Genomic DNA, 23,658 nt, shown 5'->3' with positions numbered 1-23,658 from the left:
GGAGGTCAGAAATGGGTAACATTTGTAAAGAGATAAACAGTCCTTAGGAAATCCCACTGAAGGGGGGTACATAAAAACAGTAAAGCAGGCAAAGGTCAAATAGATCCATATTTTTAGACAAATCTTTGACCACCCAAAACCCAAATGATGATCAGGAATGTTGAAAAGCAGCTTAGTGCTCCAACAGGCTACAAATAAATAGGTACTGCACAACTTTTTAGGGAAAAGATTAACAATATGGTGCAGATTATATAGGAATGACATAGCAGGGACAGCTCTGGATGTCAAAAAAAGCTCAACGCTACAGATGTAAGCGAGCTAATGGTAGTAGCATCACTCCAGTGAGTTGCAATGCCATGCCCAATTCCAGGCAGCACGGCAGAGATGTGTCAGCACGGCCACCTGAGCAGCAGCTGCGATCTGATCCTCTGGTTCTTCTGCTCTTCCTTCACAGACAATAAGAGTGGAAAATCCCAATTACTTCCAGGCTGACTGGGCAATCATCTCGATGCCCTGTGGCTGTATAGACTGAACTTTCTGACATCTGAAGTGACTGCTTCTCAGTCAAAAACACATTAAAATGGCAAATTAAGTTCAATACTAGGTAACACAAACCAACTCACAGGGTCCCTTTGCACAGACAGCAACAGCCTCTCAATTAACTTCAAGATCAGGAAAGAAATCTTGGAAGTCTTATGAGTGGTTCCCTATAAACATCAACCTCATGTTCTGCAATAATTAAGATGAAAATATAAAGTCAAGAACTGTTATGACAGAGAAGGGGAACAAAACCAGCAAATAAGCTGAAGAGTCAGTACATGTTGAAGCATTGACTCTGCCAAGGGTCAGGCTCTGGCTTTGCCTGCCTGGGGCTTTGCTGCAGCTTGTTTAGCTGTACCAGCAATTCTTCTATTGACCAGGTGGCTCATCTTTGTACATAACCAATGTCTAATGCTTGTACACAGAGTAGTAACAAGCAGGTGTTCTGCAGAGAATGAAATACTGATGATCCCAGCACCATCAGGCAGTGTGGAGGAATGATACAGCGGCATGGCATGACATAGCAAGGGACTCCCAGGCAGGGACACGGGATGCCACATAACAGTGCAGGTGCAGGAAGATAAGAGGGGTCACAGGATGGTCCCTGACCCTCCACAGGAACACTGCATAAGCCCTATATTTATATATATATAAATCTCGCTAACAGTCAAAGAAATGCAGACCTTGGCAAAATCAGTTTTTAGGGTAGCAAAGACAATAAGGAACAAGTATCTGATGTGTTTAAGACGCTCTACATACAGTAAATAAGGATATAATGTGGGAATGCAGACTCTAAGAAAGAAGATACAAAAGTATGCTGGAAAACATAAATATATTTATTATCCCAAGTGGATCCTAAAGCCCACTGGAAGATGCCACCAACCTCCACCTCCTGCTTCTCCCAGCAAAGAAGAATAAATGCCACCATCAGCACCATGCTCCTCCCAGCAGCAGCGTAGGACACTAATGATTCTCTGCCACTTTTTTTTTGTTTTTGTTTTGTTATATTAAGAGTAGTGAGGACTAGAAGCAGAAATGCTTTATTGGAGAAGGGGCGTTTTGAATTTACAGAAGGGTCAGTAAGGCTAAAGGAGGATAAGAGCCCTTACAAGACAGAAATTTTCACCTGCAAAATTGGTCTGTTTGGTTGAATTTGAATTGAATTTCTGCTTCTGCTGGCTGCACCTCAATTTTGGGGCAGGCTTTAATGTACAGTACAGAAAGCCAGACATGCCTGCAGGAGAGCCAAGAATGAAGAAAAAAAGAAAACCAAAAACTTACCCCTTTTCCCACGGGGCAGTGGGAAGCTGAGCAGAGAAAGGCACAGATGTCAGGAAATGTATGTATAATGACATTTAACTTATTATTGAAACTTCTTCTGCAGCAGGATTTAAAAAATTATTTTCCTTTTCTTTTTAAGTAGAGTTGGACTAACAATAACCATTTCATTAGAGGGTTAAGATTTCAGCTACACTAACAATACGTTCTTGGCTTTGAAATAAGATGCATTTCCTTTTGCTCATAACAAGATTTCAGGTGCAACACTGCACTTATTACAGTGATTTGCAAAACTTAAAACAAAAATTTAAATTCTGAGTCCTGGTTTGGTGTTTGGTTTTGGTTGGTTGGTTTGGTGGGGTTTTTTTCTTTTTTTAAGGAAGTTCATATATTTTGGCAGATTCCTTCCCCTCTTTTCTCACTTTTTGGACAAGGATACATCAACACCTCCTTGCTAATAAACCAAGATACCTGCAAATGGAACCCCCTCTCTGGCAACAAAGGCCATCGACATTAAGATTCCTCCAAAACCTCAGATTTGGTGGCCTCAGGAATGATGGTCAGAACAGCAGAGGAGAAGCAAGTTGGGACATTTCCTTATTCTTCTAAGCATGACACAAACCCCATTCCCTGTGCCTCACTTTCATTGGTCACAGAAGAGGAGGATAAAAACAGCAATAAGTGCAAGAGCTACAGAGACAAAAGAGAAAATAATTTCTTAGCCCCCAAACCACCACTCCAACAACAGAAAGCAATCAGTGATGAGAAGCAGGCTGCCAGTGTACCAAGAATGACGTTATCTTTAAGAAGTATATTTGCAACAGCAAGCAAGGATTGAAGCTGGGAGATTAGTTAGCTATTTTATACAAGAAAGATTGCTTGAATAATCAGTTTTTCTGATGTTGCCATGTCTTTTCATATGTTAGTGTGGAGCATAATTGCTTCTTGTAAAGTTGAATGACTTTAAATTAGACAGAAAGATGGTCATTGCAAAGATAATTTTGAACATTCCCATTCGAAGTTGTAGGTTTAAAAACATGAGTTGAAATGTGATGGAATAATTACTCTGGCAGCAGTCACTCTATTTGCCCCCTTTCTTTTGTTTCTTCTTTGCTACACACTTTTAAGCTACATCAGTATGCACATCCATAGGAAATGAAAAGCAGGAAAATAAATACAGTTATCTAGTTCAACCCCCTTGCCGGACCTGGAAGACTTCAGTACCGTTAACGCCAGTGATTAAGCTCAGATTACATTAAAACAAATTTACCATGTCACTCCTAATACTTCTGTTTGGCATTGACCCAAATATTTTTGTTTGTTTTTATCCTCTCTCCAAATGCCGACCAACATCACAGACTCACCCTGGCTGGGGGGGTGAGCCCCCCGTGACCCCCGTTCGCAGTAGGACCCAGGCACATTGCTTGGGGCTTTGTCCAGCTGTAGCCTGCAAACCTCCAGGGAAGGAGATGGGATCAGTTGATCCCCCACCTGCAAACTTTCTACATATAAGAGCTATTCATAATAGTCCTGAAAATTACAACTTGATTACTGCAGCAAAGCAACTATTTCTCACCAGCTGATTCAGCTGAGCTTTGTCATCGTGCATCTCTCCATTTGACCTACCTTTCTAAAAGTCCTTGCCCTCCTAACTTCTTTTCTCCCTACCAAAGGGCTTCCCATATTCCTGAAGGCACCTACCACCCCAACTGCAGGAATTTTGCAGTTGGTATTTATACACCAGGGTACTCAGCGGTGCCTTTTATCTGGAAATGCAAAGCTGCTCTCGTTTCAGCGCGGAGCCTCTGCAGAGCCTGTGGGGCGAGCCCTGCCAGCCAGAAGCGGGGAGAAAGCCCTGCCAGATAAAGGGTGGAGGAAGCAAAGAACAGAAGAGATTCCTGTGCACCGCCTTTGGTCAGCAAACAACTTCCAGCCACTTGGAAACTTAAGTGGGGTTTGGGGCTGTTTCTTCTTCCTTGAGCATATTCTGCTCTGCTTTCAGCCTGTGGATGATGAGAGCGCTGCTGATGAAGATGACGCACCAGTGAGAGGAGATTTTAGTAACTGAGGCGGAGGAGAAGAGGCAGCAAGTGGTGAGAGGGGGAGGAAAAGGAGCCTATATAAAGCAGCAAACTTCAGAAACAGTCAATGCTTTCTTGGAAAAGAAAAATGTAAGTAGGAGAGAGCAAAGTTCAGGGAATTCTGGAACTGCCAGATACAATATAAAAGTGAGCTGAGACCCAGCTGCATCTTGCAACACATTCATCCTGTGGATCAAACTCAAAACCACGGTACGTCCACCCCGCCACCTTTCTCAAGTGTATGAGGAGATTTTCAGGCCCCAATCCCACACCACCACAAAAGGCAGGAGTCCATGGCCTCCTGAGGTCTGAAATTCAAGAAAAGTGTTTTCAGAATTACTGCATGGAAACCTCTGCTTTACTGAGCAGAGGCACTGGGGTCAATAAAGCAAGGTAATGCACCAGGCATCCCCAGCAAAGCAACAAGCCCCACTCAGCTTCTGTTTTTCAAACTGCACCAAATTAACTAAAACATCACCAGATCTTCCAGCATAGCCTCCAGAAATATGAAATTAGGGAACGACTGAAATGTGGGAGCTGGTGGACCTGGGAGCCCACCTGGCTGCGTGTGGTGGTTTAGCTGGCAACTCAGCCCCACACAGTCACCCGCTCACTCCCCCACCAGTGGGATGGGGGAGAGAATCAGAAGGGTAACACTCGTGGGTTGAGATAAGAACAGTTTAATAATTAAAATTAAAAAAAAAAAAAACCAATAAAATGCAATGGAAAGGAAAACAACGAGGCAGGAAACCTGAGGGGGGGGGGGGGCAGGAAGATGATGAAGAACCACCAAAACAAACCATACATGATGCAACCGCTCACCGCCCACTGACCCAACACCATTCCTCTCCGAGCCGCAACTGCCCCCATTACTATACTGGTCATGGCATCACATGGTATGGAGTGAACATGCCATTGGCCAGTCGGGGTCAGCTGCCCTGGCTGTGGCCCCACCCCTCCCAGCCTCCCGCCAACATGGCAGAGCTGGAAAGGTCCCTGACCACCACAGGCACTACAGTGAAGAGAATTAACCCCTTCTCAGCCAAAACCAGCACACTGTGTGTCCTGTAAGAACCCATTCTGCTCTGTGGGTCTGCGGACTCCTGCCTCAGTCAGCCAAGGTGCTGGAAGTTTCCACCAGTGGATATTAAAATATAATAAATGAAGAAACAACTGCTGCACCACGCTCGATCTTGTGTATGAAATAGCAAACATAATTAGAGCTACCTGTCTATGCAAAGGCTCAAAATCAAAAGTCAGCAACTTCTACTGTTACTTTTTGATTTTGGCATGTCTCACTTTACCACTTGGCATCCTTACCCTGCCTTTGGTAAAGACTAAGATAACAGTCTTGATCATCAAGCAACTGTATTTTGTAAACACACATGTGTGTACATCAGAGAAATAATCTGGTACCTGCTGTACATTTAATCTCTCTGTGGCTGTGCAAAGAATTTACCCAACCCCTGCACTTCAACCTGCACCCCACCCGCCCTTAGAGCCTGCTCCACGGTGGCTCATCGTTCACACTAGCAGCTTGTTTTCTCATCCATCCACACGATGTGCTTCCAAGGCTACATTTTATTGGCACAGATTCCCAAAGTGCCTTCCCAAGAACATACAGTACTGCTAGGAAAGCCATCGTGACAGATAATAGCACTCTTATGCCAAGTACAAATCATCTTTAACTTACTTTTTCTTCAAGACTTTTTTCTGTAATTTCATAATATAACTAACCACAGGTTCCCAATGTCTGCCTTTAAGAGGTGAGGGAGTGTGGGGAATCCCTCCTTGATTCATTAAGGCAATGATGTACCCATGTCTGTTTAAGTGCAGAAGTCCATTTTAATTCAATTTGATATTATGCTAAAATAGCTCAAGGAACTGATAACTTGTTTAGCCCTTGCACTGAAATCTGGGACCATACAATTGGATAAACAGACTATTCCCTTGACAACCAAGTCATAGAGCTCTCCTGGCCAGCATTTGCTGTGGGCAGCACCAATCACCACTGGCTGTCCAGGTCAGGGGAGGGCTCTGCCCTGTGCTGCCACGGCACATCGTCCAAATCACAGCAACAGCAGCCAGACACATAAGGTTCCCTAGACAGGCTCCTCCTTTGATGGGCTACCTTCCTACTTGTCCCAAAGTCATAGAATCATAGAATGTCCCAAGTTGGAAGGGACCCAGAAGGATCATAAAGTCCAACTCCTGCCCCTGCACAGGACAACCCCAAATTCACACCATGTCTCTGAGGGCACTGTCCAAGTGCTTCTTGAATACCGTCAGACTTGGTGTCATGACTGCCTCCCTGGGGAGCCTGTTCCAGTGCTCTACCACCCTCTGGGTGAAGAGTCAAGTCTTTTGGCTGTCGCAAAGTCAACTCTACATTACCCTTCCGTTTCCATTGTCAGCATTTTGCAGTAAATTCCCCCAGAAGCTATGCTGCCCACCCCAAACTTCAGTCCAACTCAGATATCGTCAGTCCAGGCACAACTGACTTTGCACGTAATTTTCTGAGAAGCCCCTTCTCTGGAGCAGTACCGTAAAAATGCTAATCAATACTCTGCAACTCTTTAAACAAAAAACCCTACTTTGAACTGCTAATAATCTCAAAAGACTCACGGTCCAAATCCTCTCCTCCCAGGCTCCCCATGCATTCCCACACACGCTACCAAAGACCTGTTCTTCACTCAGCAAATTCAGAGCCATCAACTTTTACAGGAAGCTGACCTGAACCAGTCTTGCCTGAATAAGAGATGGAGAGCCATTTTAAAAAACTTGTGGTTATAAATGGCAGTAAACAGCTAAATCCCATTTCACACAGAGTAACTGGGGAAGAAGAGGCATGGCCTTTACATGGCTTCACTATGGATGGCAAAAAGATTTACTAGCAAAGGGCAGTAGTGAAGTCTCCTACCTCTGAAATTTTATTACTATTACATAATATGCTATCATGCATTTACTAGCACACTGTGAAGTGCTGTCATAAATATTTAAACTGCAATGACAAAATAAGCAAGTTGTCAGTCGCTTCTGTCTTTCTGGTTTTTGCTGCTTGCCCTCCTGGGCCCAGGGTGAAGAAAGCATTGCTGTGCAGAAGATAAAAGCGCTATGTGTTAACCAAACCAGACATACATACCTGACTTCCAGTAAAGCAAAATGGACATAAACTTGTTATTAAAAGGTCTTTCTAAACTGGGGCCTCTTATGGTCATTATTGGCAAGTTTGTCATCAGCGAGGCTCCCCTCCCCAAACACTTGCCTGACTGCATTAGTTATTACATTTGATAGCTTTATAGTATTATTTGAAGCTTGCTATTTACTCAGTTACACAAGACCCAGCAGCTTAGAGGCCGCTCTTGGCCTGGGCTGCAAATCTCTGCAACTACCTCCAAAATAGCATAGATTTTATGACCCGTTAAGCTTAATGGTAAACCCTTGGATTTATGCTCCGGACTAGTGAGCAATGAGAGATCAAGGGCTAAGCTTTGATTTATCCGTGGGCCAGGGGAGATTGTTATTTCTATATTCTTATTTTTCTCATCATTTGCCATGATGATTGCAATGCTTTGCTATGACATCATGGCATTTTTTAGAGTTATTTACATCAAAATCAACATTGACTTGGTCCTTTCAATACTGTACTTGGCACTTCCTCTCCCATCAGCATGGGAACATTGCTGGAGTGGTTTTCCATTCTCTGTCCAGCCTGAGCAACAGATCTTGCTACAGGCGTGCTAACTCCAGATCTTGGTGGCATGGAAGGCAACAGTTTTCAACCTGCAAACACTGTTGGAGGTGGGGGAATGGTCTGGGAAGGGAGGTTGTTCTGCTGTGCACCAGCTTTGTATGTTTGTGGTGCTTTATGTGCAATGCCAGTGGTTCATGCTGCTTTAAATCCAGAACCATGGAAAGAGCAGCTGGTACTGTGGACAGATGCTACTCAGCATGGCCCAGCATCTGCTTTTATCATAAATCTCTCCGTTTTAATAGTTTCTCTGAAAACCCCATGCCTCTGGAATCAGGGGATTGCAAGAAAACCTCCAATTTGCTCTCCAAATTCACTTTAAAAGGAAATAAAGAGAAAATTAAATGTCCTAAGTTATAGGCAAAAGTCTTAAGAAATGGTCCATATGGTCCACAAATATCCATGCAACTCAGAGTTTCACACTTGCCTGGCTTTAACATGCTCATCATAAAGCCAGACTCTGCACAGTTTGGAGCCTGACCCAAGGCTGGTTACTGGCTTCAGCAAGAGCTGGTGGGTGCATCACAGAAAGGCAGGGCAAGAGACTGGAAAAATGTTAAAGAAAACCATGATTTTACAAAGCTAAGGACACCTTAAAGTTACTTTCTTCAAAGATTATTACATCTATTTGACTATGCTGCACAGGTATACTAATACTACTTAAGTAATACTAAGAAAGGATGGAAAAAATAAACATTAAAGGGCAAATTTTGAGTAGCTCAAATTTACAGAGCAAAGCAGGTGCCTGATATAATAAAGGGAACTTGTCAGGGGAATGGTGCATTATCCAATCTTTGTCCTGATTGACAGTTTGACAGTCTTTCACCCATTTAAAAAAAAAAAATCTTTAAAAAGCATTAGTTAGCAATTATCACCAATTTTCCCATTAAGTCCATGGGAAAAAAAAAATAGTTGCAGTTTAATTTCTTGCTAAATCAGGACAGTTGACTATTTTTCTTTCTTACACAGAATTGGAAATTGAAGAAAAAAGCAAGATACTGTTACATCAGTAAGACATACCAAAGAGCAAAGTAAACAGGAAGATAAATGTGTGTTAGAATAAAAATGGCCAAAGTAATGGAACAAAACCAACCAGAAACCCTTTAACCTTCAGTTAAAGGTCTCTCAGAAGTAGCAGCATCAGGTTGTAGCACAAAAAATGCAACAACAAAATACTGTGGACCAAGCCCTACCAGATGCTGAGGGAAAAAGTCAAAATGGTTCTTCAAGCAGAAGTTTTATTTTAAGTGTGACCCACAGAGATATTCAGTTTCTCAGGTTACACACAATCCCAGGGGTCTGTTGCACTGGTGATATCCAAATTCAGACTCGATTGACCAAGAAGAAAGAAGCCCTGGCTTTAACTTGAGTTCATTACAGCAAACCTTTCCCTTGGAAGGAAATAGCCCTGCTGACTGGTGGCATATTCCACACTCCTCTCCCCCAAAAGAGGAAAAAGATCCACTTGTTTTTAGCCTCTTAAGAGATTATAAGTCACTCTTCAGCTGGCAATACTCTGCATCAGTGTTTAAATTCTTTACCTCATGCCTCGTACTTCTTTAGAACTTGAAAAAACCCTACTTACTCTCCCTGTAAGTCCTGACAGCGCTAAGATCTGGTCCTCAGAGAGACCAGGTAGGGAAAGCACAGACATGGGATGGATGTTACATTTTCAGTAATTTCAGTATTGTATCTCTAACGTAATGAAAAATGAGGACACGCTTGTGCCCCTGATAAAATCCTTGCCTCAGTAAAGCATTTCTCTTGCTTCCCAGGACCAGGACTCAACTCTAGCCTCGGTGCAAGCAAATGTTTCTTCTGTCTCACCCCTAGGAATAAATCCTTCGTGGCATACATGTCACATGGTTTTGCACATGCTTCCCCAGAGCAGTAGGGTATGTATTACACCATCTGCTTTAAGCTGAGCCCTATTATCAATACTCAGTTTTGGCATGAAATCTATTGGCAATAACTACTTTCACTCATTGCCAAACCCTCCCTGACTTCCAGTAGGACAGGGTTTTTCCCATCTAGCCACAAAAATGCAATTACAGACATCCACACAGAGAATTTTTCTAATTTGTTCACTTTCCTACTTCTCATCCTTCATTTACTGTCCTAAAAATGTCAGAAGAGAGAGCAAGAACTTAAAAGGCAATCAGCACCTGCAACCATCATAGCAACACTAAACTATTTTGGCAGCCAGACCTCTATCAACACAAGCTTACAGGGCCTATATTCCTTGTGCTGGGAAGTTACAATATATTCCCTGGCTTTAGGCTGCATCATTTCAAACTCCTGCATAAAACATGGGAGGACTCAGAGATTTCCTAGAGCAGCCTATGGCTTAGACTACAGCCATTGCCTTGCCACTGGAGCACCTTCCAGCAGCCCAGTAGATTTTATGTTTTCAACATAAAATCCCCGGTAACATTCCTCCCCCAAACCCTTCCAGCACACCCACAGTCCGGATGGTGCCTCCCAAACATCCACGCCACTAACAGCACTGTGTTCCACAAACAACTTTTGCATTAACGCTTTGGTCCCAGCTGCAGTTCAGCCATGGGATTTTCTGCCTTTTGATTATTTTTCCCTGTGACACAAAGCATAAATAGGAAGAAGTATCGCTATTTGGACAAGAGGAGTTCAGTGCGTGCAACAGAGACAAATTCATGTACCATTATTCTTTCCCGCAAGCTGTAAAATATGGGATAGAGGCACAGCTCAGGGCATATTTACTTTGTGCTCACCTTACTCTCAGAAAACCCTCCTACTTCTTCAGCCTAGAAAATCACCCCTTTCTATAAAGCATAAACCCAAATACCCTCCAAAGCCTATGGGAAATGGAGCAAATCTGTTGCCTTTGGGTCTTTACACTCAAGGTAGAGACAAGTTTAATAGATGCAAACCCAGTTTTCTGTGGCAAAAGGATTTGGTTGAAAAATAAACCATTTAAGCATTGTGAAATTTTACTTCCATTTCATGAAGAGTTCAGTAACAACCCTTTGACCCATATCTCATTTCTATCTCCTTCAGCTGTACCTTAAGAGCCCTTCTGTGAGTAGTGTGTAGAAGATTCATGAAAAATCTTTTAAATGTATTTATGTGGCCCAAACAGCCCAACAAGACATTAGGTTTTGTTTTCATAATCCTGTAAAGTACCAAAAGCCTTCTGGGACAGATCTAGCCTCTTCAGCTCAGGACTGGACAGTTCTGCACCTTCAGAAAAAGAATAAAACTAAACACCTGAAAGTGCTTTTCAAGAGCAATTATCATAATCCTTCCTGTTACCCAGAGGGAAGCAGCAGCACGCAGAGGTTAAATAACTTCTCGGAGGTGGCTCAGCAAGCAGCACAACCCGGATTAGAGGCACAGTGCCTCCTGACTCCCAGCTCCACGCTCAGCCCAGCGCCTTAAATAGCTGCAGTGCAAGTAATCAGCTCTGTCCCTGTGCATGCACCTAATTCAGGGAATGGGAAAGTTGGAGTTTAACTCAACAATACAAAAATTTCTATGGAGTATCCCAGGAGAGAAATCTTAAATTTTAACAGTTATCACCCAAACAACCTGTATGAAGGTGGAGGGGAAAGCCACTGTGCAGATTTTATGGACACCAGTTTGGGAAGAGTGAATTATTCATACACAGCAGAGTGTGTCACAATACAACGATTATAGGGGCTATCACCAGGATCGTTCTCGTGGCGTTTATTCATTCCAGTTTTTGTTTGTTGGCACTTCTTTTGTCCTCTCCTTTGTCACCAGGGATCTCTCCATCCTTCCTTTTCTGGGGTACCTTAACTGCTAGGAAAACAACAAAACCTTTGCTAAGGGAAGAGTTTAGTGACATTGCACATTTTTTTATTTACACTGTTATTTTGCACTATTGTGTATTTCTACAGTGATACCTGACACGTGGTTTTTCTCCATCAGAGGTGACCATGTATGTCTACTTCCACATTCCTTTGCCTAAAGCTGATAAAGTATCTCTTTTCCTTTTTCAGCTGTCTCTAGCAGGGAATAATAAATCTAAAATACAGCTGTAAAAAGGAAAATCTCTATTGCTATTTTTAGCATCCAAGCTCTTTGGTTTAACCTATTTTTGGAAGAGCATCTTTGTTCAGCAAAATCAAAAACTCCCACCCCTGTGACACCAGAGTGGCATGTCCCGCTGCAGGCAGAGCCGTTTGCTAGCGGCAAACTCTAACAGCAGAGCTGATGCACAGAGCAAACCCAGGATAGCCCAGAAGGAAAATGCTGGGAGCCAGGATTTCACTTTTGCTTTCCATCACTGCGTGCCCCCAAGCAAGTCACGCCACTCCTCTCCTGTACGCTTTGGCTATCCTCACCCCTGCACGTGGAATATGCACAAACAGAAAGGGTGCACCTTATACCATAAGCTCGCCAGGGTGAAAACACATCTAACTGCATGTCATTACAGCCTCCAGCCCTACTAGGACCCCAATTTTGGTGGTTCATGAGATATTATTTGGTATATACAGCTCATGTTTTAATAAAAGATTTGCTTAGGGGATAAGAAAGGTCAGAAATAAGAAATGGCAGCTCAGCCTGTAAAAGGAGAAAAGCTAAACTTCATCTACACATTTTTGTTTTGTTGGTTTGATTTTAAAACATGTTCAAGCTCTGCCTGCTCTGAAACATAATTACCTTTGTAATTCCATCAGACACGCTTTCCAAAAGTGGTAGCCCTGTCATGCGGCCCAGAAAAAGAAATACTTGAAAAAGATGCAAAAGAGCTGACTTCACATGTCATGGCTGGCTCTGCACCATGCAATGGGAACACGTGCTTCTCACGTCACTGTGCTCACAGGCGCTACTTGGAAAGAGATAATCCTTGAACCTTTAAGGCACAAGACTTGTCTCAAAGCCAGCATTTTGTGCCAGGGCTGCAAGATGGCTGCTTTCATCAGGCATGGCCGAACCATGTGAGAACCAAACACTGGGAGGTCTTAGCCCCGGCCACAGGCCCACCCTCTGAGTTGCTTCTCTAAAAAAAAAAAAAAAACAAAACCAAAACCCAAAAGCTAAACATTCATTCTGATAGAAAATATTTTGTTTTCTTTGTTGTGAGGACACCCCTCCAAACACAACGCTGAGTCCTGCTCGGCTTGGTGACTGGCAGGCTGAAAGACCAGCACTAACAGCAAGTCCCTGGTGAATCTATACAGCCTAATGGATTAAAGGCTTAATTAGAGTTACCTGAACTTTAAATACCATTAGAGTGCACTGAAATTTGCTCTAAGTGGGTCTTTTTCCCCTTTTAAATGGCCTCATAACTAACTGGTTTTTGGTGTACAGTTGTTAAAGTTTTTTAAACTTTCTAGTTTCCAGCTCTCTTCACTTGAGAACGAAGCTGATGCAGTTGTGCTGTGCATCAGGGAACACTCCCAACACACCCCATCGCCAGCTGAAGCTGAATTTAATGGGGGGATGCTGTCTCAAAAATATCAAGCTTTGTATCTGGAGAGAAGGGAGATACCCTATGAAGCTCCTACCAAGCAAGAGACAAACACATACCAAACACCTGAGAAGCTACAAGGGAGGAAGCCATAGGTACCAAGACTCTATCAGTCATGCCATCTGCTTTTTGAGCAAATAGTTGTATAAAACACGTTTCATGCTTCAAATTGCTATTGAAAGTAGTAAGATTTTATGGAAATATGTAATAGATTAGAATAGAAAAAATAATAGACTATAATTGGAAGATGCTAAAAAATGTATGCCCTCCAGGTGTAGGGGATATCAATCATGTGAAGTTTCCATTGCGGTGTTTCCAGTTCTACCTGGCTGCATTCACCAACCACCCCACCCTGACAGCAGAGGGTTCACTTGGCTTTCACCAAAACCTGGGGAAACACGGCCAAACCCTGCAGCAGACCAACTCCACTGACTTCAGCAAGAAGCAAAGCAGAAACAGCCTCAGAAACCCTGCCAGGATGCCAGATAGCACCACGAGTCAGAGATGCTAATGCCAGGAGCAGCATACCCTAAGGAGGTATTTTGGCAAGAGGTTTTTTGTTTGAGTTTATGCATATTTCAGAAACTCTTCAGCTGCTGGTACCTGCAGACACCTGTTAGCAGTTTCAACATACACCACACAGCAGACTTCTGTTTGTAGCTTTTTCAAAGAAGCCAGTAAAACCAGAGTGAATTTGTCTATTTGAACAAGTAGATGCCAAACACTTCAGATTCTTAATTGGAGCAGCTTCAAAGCAATAATTGGATTAAAGTGTCAAATGTGAGGGTAATCAGAGAGGAGGTACACAGATGTAGGCGCTCTTCTGCTCCCATTTTCCTCTTTTCCACACCTCCCTGAAACAGCACAGCACCCAGTGACAGATCTGTGCCAGCCTCACCACTTGGGCTTCAGCCACACGAGCTGGAGTCCTCTTTGAACTCAGCTTTAAACCCGAATTACATGCCCCACCTGATGTCAAAAAGAAAAGTTTGCTGAAATGACAAAACTTGTAACTGTTGTTAACTAGCACCATGAGAAGTTTCTTCTCAGCTGATTGACAACAGAAGCTGACCCTAGTGAGCAAGTTTCTTGCAAAGCACTTTATTTCCCAAATATTAGCTTTTTGAAGTAATAGTTAGCAAAATGACTGTTAATTCAGCAAGTAATAGCCGGGAAATAAAACACCTTGCTTGTTACACATTTGCATCTTAGAAGCAGCCATCAGGATGCTGAGATTTCACTGAAAGCCAAATATTCCCCTACTGTGAGCATTTGTGATTGATGAATATGTCCAGAAAAAATAAACACTGGGAAGCAAATAAGGGTGCCAAAATAACAAGGGAATTGAAGGAGCAATGGGATTTACTAGGTCTGGCTTGGCAGGAGAATGCCAAAGGGGTTTGCTGATGACTATTAAGAAGGCTCTGGATGACAGGATTGCCTTGGTCTCCTCCCTGTGCCACCAATTCTCTGCACGGAAACAATTACTCTGAGCCCCTCTATTAAGTATGGTTCAACAGCCACTATGGCTGTTGAACAACACACACACAGTGACTGGTTAACCCTCATTTCCTTAGGATAAGGTTAAAAAACTGCTGAAGGGAGTAATGGCTCTCAGAGCTCCTGCACAAAGGGGAGGGAGAACTATAGCAGACTAGTCTAAAATCTCATGATGAAAATTAATCTCTGCAAGAAAGTACACTTTCACCTGGATCAAAACCATTTGTAAAAATGTTTGAAGCAGCAGAAAGAAGAAAGTTTAGCTTCAGAACTCTCAACAGGAGAGTGAGTCTTTGCCTCAATTAAAACCACTTTTTTACTCAGTTTATCTCCAATTAGTATGTTTGATAGCACAAAAACATAATTCCACACTGAACAAAGACCTTCCATCAACCTGAAATGAGCTACAACCAAAAAACCGTGACTAAACCACAGAAACAACCAGGAAGGCAAACCACAGTGAGTAACTCCCAAAGCTTTACCCAGCACAGCAGCAGCTCCAACACCAGTGCCCTGCCCCATGCTCCCTGGGTCCCTCCATCCCCACCTACAAACCAGGAGAGCACCTGCTCACCGTGGGGGGATCAACATGTTAGCAATTGCCACGCAGCACAAACAGCAACACATCTGCAGGAAGAAACGAGCAATACAAAAAGCCATTTTATGAACATGAAATTTAAACAGAAAAGCTTCTACAGCTTCTGCTCAACCCTCACTCCTGAGGGTGTGGATGGCCAGGGAGCCCTGCAAGTGACACTAAACCCACGCTCCGCATCAGAAACATCATCCTCAAGAAGACAGCCAAAGCAGTTCCCCAACACTTCCAGATGCATCCTCCAAGCAACAAGAGGTCCGTCCCCAACAGCGGCCATTGACACCAGCTTTTACACAGGATGGGAGCACAGCTCCCTACTTCAGTCCTAAGCGGCATTGTTTAAAGTTTCATAGTGCAATAAGGGCAATAAATCAGGAGCAATGATTCCCTAAATGCTGTCTGGGCAGCAAAGACCACAGAGATCCATCTCAGCACAGATACCAACTCTCTTCCCTCATTTTGCAAATGCTAAAGCATGTTAAAAAAAAATAATTCTAAGCTTAAGGGAAAGACTACCAGCCGGGTGCTCTCGCTGCTGTCCCCTCTCGAGTCAGTGGGAATTTTAGCCTTAATAATGACAATGACAGCCCATTTGGTCTAACACTGAATACTAGGAAGAAAAAATTTTCCATTGTTTCTTTATGTTAACAGAGGACTGGTGTGTAACAAAGAGGAAGAGAGGCAGCCTACATGCTGCTGATGGGTTGGTAAGAAATTCTCAAGGTCTGATCGACAGCAAGAAAAAAAGCACCTCTCCTCCAGTCGGAGTCTGGAGTGGTATTCAAGCACGGCATTCACCGTGCAGCTTATTTGCTTTAGCCACGATTATTTGAGGCTAACGAACACAGAAAGAAGAATGGAGGCGATCGCAGGCATCACTAACCCTTTATATGGGAAAAAAAAAAAGGAGCGAGCAAAGGTATAGAGGTGCGTGCATGAGCATTTCCACGAGCAGCCATACATCCCTCTGGGTACCTGCTTTCTGGGTGAAACCTAAAAGCACATGATATTCACAGAAAGTTGGGAACAACTTCTTCTGGGCAAAAAACCTGACAAAAATCAAAATACCTCTAAAAAAAAAAATAGAGAGGGAGAGAAAAAAGCCATTGCTGTGGGAAACCCCGGCAAGGTATGTAAAGCGAGGTGACTGCGCCGGCCCTTCAGAAGCCCTCCCGGAGAGGAGCCCGGGAGCCCTGGGCTCTCCCTCGGCGGCCCCCGCGGCCCCGCCCGCCCCGCACAGGTGGGGACGGGGATGCCCCGGCCGGGCCTTTGTCTCCTGCCCGCTCCGGCCGCCAGGTCGGGGAGCGCCGCGGCCCCGCAAGGTCGAACCTCCTCCCTCGCCGCCCCGCACCGTGCGCGGGTCCCCGCGCCCCGCTCCGCCGCCCCTACCTCGGCCGCCGCCGTCACGCCGCCCCTAGCGCCATGTTCCCGCGCCGGCTACATCCGGGCCGCCGCTCCGCTCCCGCTCGGCCCCGCACGGCTCGGCCCAGCCCAGCTCTGCGCCGAACCGCCCGTCCCGCAGGTGCCGCGCGCGCCCCCGCGCGCCGAGCTAGGGCGGGGCCCAGCCCCGCCCCCGCGCCGGGAGGGGCCGGCAGCAGTGCCCCGCCACGCCAGCCGCATGGCTCTCGGTGCGGGGTCGGGGCGCGGCTGGGCCGGTGTGTGCCGGGGAGAGGGGACAGCGAGCTGCTGCGCACCTGCCCTTAACGTCTGTACGGAGGCATTGTCTGCCTGTCCACCCGCCCCTTCACACGTCCACCAAACCGTGTGCCCACCCATGCCTGCACCAGCCAATGCACCTGGACACTCACCCACCCATCCATGCACCCACCCATGCGTGCACTGTGTGCACCCACCCACCCACGCACTCATACAACCACATATTACCCACCCTTGCATGCACCAAGTCATGCTCCTATATCTCCAGCCATCCACACCCCAACTCATGCACCCATCCATCCATGTATCCACCCACCCACTTACTTCTGCACTTGGACCTGGATCATTATACATATATGTGTGGGGGTGTGTGCGCGTTTTATACAACCGCCTACACCAACATCACAGAATCACAGAATGGTAGGGGTTGGAAGGGACCTCTAGAGATCATCTCATCCAAGCCCCCTGCTTGAGCAGGTCTACACCTTGAACAGGGGTAGACAGGACCACATCCAGGCAGGTTTTGAATGTCTCCAGGGAAGGACACTTCACAGCCTCTCTGGGCAGCCGGTTCCACTGCTCTGTCACCCTCACAGGAAAGAAGTTTTTTCTCATATTCAGGTGGAACTTCTGTGTTCCAACTTGTGCCCGTTGCCCCTTGTCCTGTCGTTGGGCACTATTGAAAAAAGCCTAGTCCCATCATCCTGACACCCCCTGTTTAGACATGTTTTGTTACCTGTAAGCTCTACCCAACCAATGGCCAGGCACTGGGAGCAAACCTGGTTAACGCAAGCAATGGACAGAAGCAATCGGAGAAGTACAATAGTCAAACCCCGTATATCCCGTGTAATTCAGGTGCATTACCACCGGCAATTTGTGCCTGCCTCCGAAAGCTGTTCTAAGCCTACATTTTCATAGAATGTTCTATAAGAAAGATTAAGATTGCCATTAATAAAGGTACATAACGGTCTCCTCCCACATGCTAATCAGGATGACCATAAACCATCCCTGCCAGGAAACACCGAGAAGGGATGGCAAAGTGCTTTGCAGAGGCACCTGCAGCAGAAGATGCCCAGGAAGAAAAGACCTGAAGCTGGCTTGATTGGTACTGCCCTGCATGGGAGAGAGGCCATCTCACATGTAATGATGTCTAATTAAATGTCATTTCTAGTGTCTTTGATGCACATTTGCATGAAAATGCACTCTGTATTGCAGGAGCAGAGAGGATACGGCAGGAATAGCATGAGGATAAGGGTCTGCATTTCAGCTGCGTGGGGCAGCCATGCTGGGACGGGCAAAGTGGCACTCAGCTGCTCACCCGAGGTCTAACCAAGTTTCTGCATGTAAAAAAAACCCCCTACATTAACAACTACATTAAAAAAATAAAACAAACCACACACAAAAATACAATCAGAAATGTGCTCTTCCATTACCCATAATGTTCCCTTCGACCTTAATTTTCTTTACCTTCCCCTCAGTCACTGCCCCACCTAGCACTGCAAAATGAAATGAGCTCCCTTTGGTCTTGACAGCACACGGTGTTCAGTGTTTGTTGGCAAAATGCCTGCTCCAGCCTCAAAAACCCAGGCATGGCAGCAGCAGGCAGCACCAGCACGAGAAGGGGCACTCTCCTTGCTGGGAGTGAGACCAGTCACAGACAAAGGCAGCCAAAAATAGGGCATAAAGCTATTCAGAAGCCCTGGACCATAATTTCAACCCCCCAAATGTGAAATTCAGACTGGTTAGGGCCGCCCTGAGCAGGTGCCAGTGCTGAAATTGCTCTATTGCTCCTGGTTTCCATTGTTTTGCAGTGGGTTTTGCAGCCAGAAGCATCATCTGAAATCGGTAGCTGTGGAAGGATGCTCAAGCTTCTGGAAAAAGAAAAAAACCCCAACCCCCCCCAAAAACCAACCCAAAACAAACAAAAAAAAAAAAAAACAACAAAAGCCAAACTAGGATAAAACTTTAACTTAAGAATTTTTAAAAATCCTGGGCTTAGACCACACTGCAAAGCTGAAGCCTTTCCCTGATGCATCAGACTAGAAATAATGCAGGACGAGGCAGTGAAGGTTTCCCTGCTCTGAGTCAGCAAGAATGATGTGTGTCTGTAATGCAAGGTATTGCATGTCACATCGCGGCATGGTACATATGGCTTCTGGCAGGGGAAAAAAAAAAGAAATCAAGCCTCTGCTGTTTTGTCTTTAGTCTCAAGCATGATTTGGAGGAAATGGTCTCTCAGTGAATTGGCAAAACAGGCCGATGACTGCCAAACTGCAGTGCTGGGAGCAAGGCGCTGCACTGTTGCAAGAGTGTCAAGGGAAGGAGGTGGCAATAATCCCCTGGCATCCCACGTGGTGCTGGGAGAAGGGGTGGCAGAGAGGTTCAGCAGCCAGAACCTGCTGAGGCTCACGCTGAAGGGAGGTGGACGGCATTGGAAAACCCCATCCTGTGTATCCCCAGAGTGCTCCGGACTCTCTGCTGTGATGGCTGAAGCTAACGAGAAACCAGACATCTGACTTTGACATTAGTTCCTCCAATAAATTCAGCTGAACTACCTGAAGGATAAACTTGACTATTTAATCCCTTCAATCTGAAAAATGGATGTATATCCACATACACATACCCCAAAGTTTTTCAAAAAAGGTTCATTTTGCTTTTGGATTATTCTTACAGATGGTGGTATAAATCAGAAATATGGACCTTCAACTCATTGCAGCTGTGCCAAGCTAGAATTGATGCAAATGAAAAGAGGATTAAAAAATGTGAAACATTTTTTTCCAGAAAAATCAGAGCCTAGGATTATTAACTTTTAAAACTTACCTACATTATTTGTTTAAAATTCAATATTTTTAATTTTAAATTTTAAATTTTAAATTAAATCTGAATTGATCATAGAATCATAGAATCATTAAGGTTGGAAAAGACCTCTAGGATCATCAAGTCCAACTGTCAACCATGCCCCAAAGTGCCACATCTACACATTTTTTTAACACCTCCAGGGATCGTGACTCCACCACCTCTCTGGGCAGCCTGTTCCAGTGCTTGACCACTCTCTCAGTAAAGAGATTTTTCCTAATATCTAATCTAAACCTCCCCTGATGCAACCTGAGACCATTTCCTCTCATTCTATCACTAGTGACTTGGGAGAAGCGACCAACACCCACCTCACTAAAGCCTCCTTTCAGGTAACTGTAGAGAGTGATGGCACTGAACATTGTGGCCTAAGTTTCATTGTAATATTATAATAAAAGAAATATGCCCCTACAATTTTTAGATGCAGTCAAGCCGTGGCAGTGACTGGAATATTTGCTGAACCACCTGGATCAGGAGGTTCTTGAGACTCCATTACATTAGTCCATTACATACAGACCTGTTTCTCCTCAGGATGCACAGAAAGATGTTCTTCCCTTCAGTTCACTCCAAACTGAGAAAACCATTGGGGGTTGAAACCAAAGAGAGAACAACAGGCGGTTGCACCTTCCCCAGTACAAGCCTTTATGAGGATTCAATGATCAGAACTAGCCCAGCTGGCTGCCAAGGGGCAATATTTCCTGTGCTCAAAATGTCCATTTCAAACACAGAGTATATTTTGATAACCATACTCTTCCCCTCACCCCCTCTGTCGATCACATTTAAGATTATAACGTAATTTAAATTAAAGCACAGTAACTAAAATATGTTTCTTCCTCTGCTCTGCAGTGCACCTTGACACAAATTAACATCAAAATTAGTCATGTAGTAGAGTGTCAGTCATCAGTTTGGAACTTAAAATGAAAAGCATTAAGTAACTTTAGATTTAACATGCAGATTCTTAAATAAATATGATAACGGCATATCCTGATCATAAGTGAAAAAAGAGCATTAGGCTCCAGCGAGGAAGTATCAGTTGTTCCTTAGGAAAATAATTAAAAAGTACAAATGAAGAACAAGATTAATTTAATAATCAATTTTGTGGTTCCTGCTAGCTGATTTAAATCATGATGAAATCTGTTGATTAAAGCCCCTCATTTAAATCAGTGCCCCTTAATGAGAGTGCAAGCCTATGAGCATAAGCCCGTAATAGTAATAAAAGACCCTTCAGAGAAGAAATAGCTTTCACAAGAATACTTCCAGGGCTGGAAGAACATTGTCCTTCCTTTGCAAAAAGAAATATATCTCACCAAGCTAGCGATTTTTCTCCCCTGAGCTCTTAACCCTGTGAAAATAGCAGGAATAGAACAGTAAGTTGTAGGATATTCACAGCCACATCATGTAAGTATGACTGAACTTGTGATCCTTTTCGGTAACTGTTAAAGAGGTAGATGAAGTATTGCTGGAATAATTTAAAAGACAGGTTTGAATTCCCTAGATGTTGCAGACGGACATCCTGTCCAGCTATTTGTCTTGGCAGTCAGCAGCCTTTCACAGGCTGTGAGCTCTTGTGCAGGGAGGACAGTTGAAGAATGCTGGGTGGAGGAGGACTGTGCTACCCTGAGAACCATGGTGCTCCCATCCAGCCCCTGGACACTTTAATGGCCATATCTCCTGGTACCAGAGCAGTTACTCTCATAGCTCCACCTCAAATCTCCTCTAAACTTAAGATGTCTTTGTTTTCCGTATCAGGCAAAATGTGAGCATGAAAGCATTCGTAATGAATTTTACAGCAAATGTAGAAAACCGCATTTCACTGAGGGCTTTATGCATATCCTCAGCCTGGGCAGGCATTTAAATGTCCACTGCCCACTGAAACAGCCTCTTCCCTGTGTTGCTATAATCCACACTGCTTCCCAGTCCTCCTGACTTCAGGGGATTTGGGACTGCTCCCTGCAGAGTGCATCGGTACAGCCCCACAGCCTCTCTGTTTGCAAGGGTGGCAGTGAACTCCTTTTTTGTACTGCCTAGTGCTTCTCCTACATGCTCAGCTCCTGGCCTCAAGTTGCTTGCCTCCCAAATGGAGATTGCTGCCCTTTCTGGAAGCGTACCACAGGATGAAAGCTTGAAGGCACAATCTTCACTGCACCAAGATGAGACACCAGAAGACAGACAAAGAGAGCAAATACTAAACCTCATAAAGGTAGTTTTGAAGCTATTGTAAACTTTTGAGGCATGATTTCCGGAATGCCTGGTATTGCTACTGCCAATATCCTTATTGTTCAGCTATCAAAAGACACACAAAGATCTGTAACTTGGGATATTTCTTGTAGATTTACACAGATTTATCCTCACACATCTATAATTTTTCTCCTTCAGCTTGTACTCCCAAGGGCAGCAATGGGGCTGTAACCCCACAATGCAGAGCACAAGACACCCTGTTGGTTGCATCCTCCCAGGACACTGTTTGCAGGATGTTGCTGCTCCAGGGATATCCCTGCAAAGTGCCCTGAGCATGGTGCTGTCTGGACCAAAATGGTGGTGGTGCTGGGGCTGTATCAGGCTCCAATCCCTGTTACCACCTGCTGGAGCACAAAGCCCACAGTTCCAGTATCTGCACGCAGGAGCCCTGCTGTGTCTTATCAGTGGGTGCTGAGCAGGTGCTGTTTCAGGGACTTCTTGGCCTCTGTGATAAAGCTACAGGGATCTAAGAACACGTTTATTTACTCCTTTTCTTCCCCCAGCATTTTGCAAAAGCAGTATTACACCTTTGTGTCATGCTGCCCTGCAAATCTGCTTCCAAAAGGCTGCCTTGTTTGTTCAAAGAGCATTTCCAGTGCTAAGCGATCTATCTCAGAGCCCTTGACTTTGCAGCTGGCAAAGATTACGACATGTTTACAATACCCTTCATAATTTGGCTATGATATAATGTATAGTGTAGTCCTTCAGAGGTGCACAGTGGGAGAAGAACAAGTGGAAAAAAAAAAAAAAAAGGGTGATGGAAAGCCAAGAAAAACAGATGGTAGCGAGCTCTCCAAGGAGCAAGAATGAATAAATAACTGCAGATTTTTTTTTTTCTGAGAAAAAATATATTGTCAAATCAATAACAGTTTTTAGAAAATGCAAACTAGATCAAATGTGCATTTTTTCTGTATTAAACAATGGCACTTCATCAGGCCCGCTGGTCTGTACTGCACACGTTTGCCTAAATGAAATGGAGAGAAGTGAAAACAGCATTGCTCCGAAAAGTTCTTGTTTGACCTTAAGGTTAAATGTCACACTTCCTGGGAAGTTCTGCTATAGGTAATGGGCTAAATCTTTCAGGTGTAAATCAGAGTGGCCCAGCAATTACTGTGCCATTTAGGAGTGTTATATCTTTGCAATCTAAGTCAGGGCTGTGATTCTTAGAGAGCAGAATGTCTTAGTTTTTATGGGAACTTTCCTGTGCCTGCTATTAGGGCCACAGGAAACTGTATTTACTTAATACATCTATGCATGCTTCTAAAATGATTAATCAATGTCCTTTTTCTTTTTTGACCATATCAGGTCAAGCTAGAGGGGTAGAAAAAGATGCTTAAGAATAGCCAAGTATACAAATACTCTTACATTCTTCCAGCAAAAGACTTTTTCCCCTCTTTTCAAACCACCCAGAGGAAGCCAAGCAACATATGGGATGCATGAAAGTCGCTCTCTGCAAATCTGTCAATCCATTTTAGTGAGGCCGTGCATCAGCCCCTGCTCTGCTATTAACACAGGCCTCCCTGTGCAGGGGCTGCCAACTGGCCCACAGTCAGCTATTCACCATGAGACAAACCATCTCCTGCTACACTGATCTACGGGCCCAAAAAGCAAAAAGCTGCAAGGCATCAAATCTCACATGCTCTCACTCTGTAGCCATGGTGCAAAAACAATCTCTGCAGCATCACTGATG

General features: G+C 44.4%; 1 protein-coding gene across 1 annotated transcript in view; it reads right to left on the bottom strand.

Annotated features, from left to right (window-relative positions):
• The window catches only part of PAK5 (p21 (RAC1) activated kinase 5), a 91,603-nt gene extending 74,695 nt beyond the window's left edge, over positions 1-16,908 (bottom strand). The window contains exon 1 of the mRNA XM_064446785.1: positions 16,611-16,908. The gene's annotated coding sequence lies outside the window, so the exon portion shown is untranslated. The remainder of the gene's footprint in view (positions 1-16,610) is intronic.
• Between the last annotated feature and the right edge of the window lie 6,750 nt (positions 16,909-23,658).

The sequence above is a fragment of the Phalacrocorax carbo genome, chromosome 3 (assembly GCF_963921805.1).
Source record: "Phalacrocorax carbo chromosome 3, bPhaCar2.1, whole genome shotgun sequence".
Classification (NCBI taxonomy): Eukaryota; Metazoa; Chordata; class Aves; order Suliformes; family Phalacrocoracidae; genus Phalacrocorax; species Phalacrocorax carbo.
This window is presented reverse-complemented; position numbering and strand designations above follow the sequence as displayed.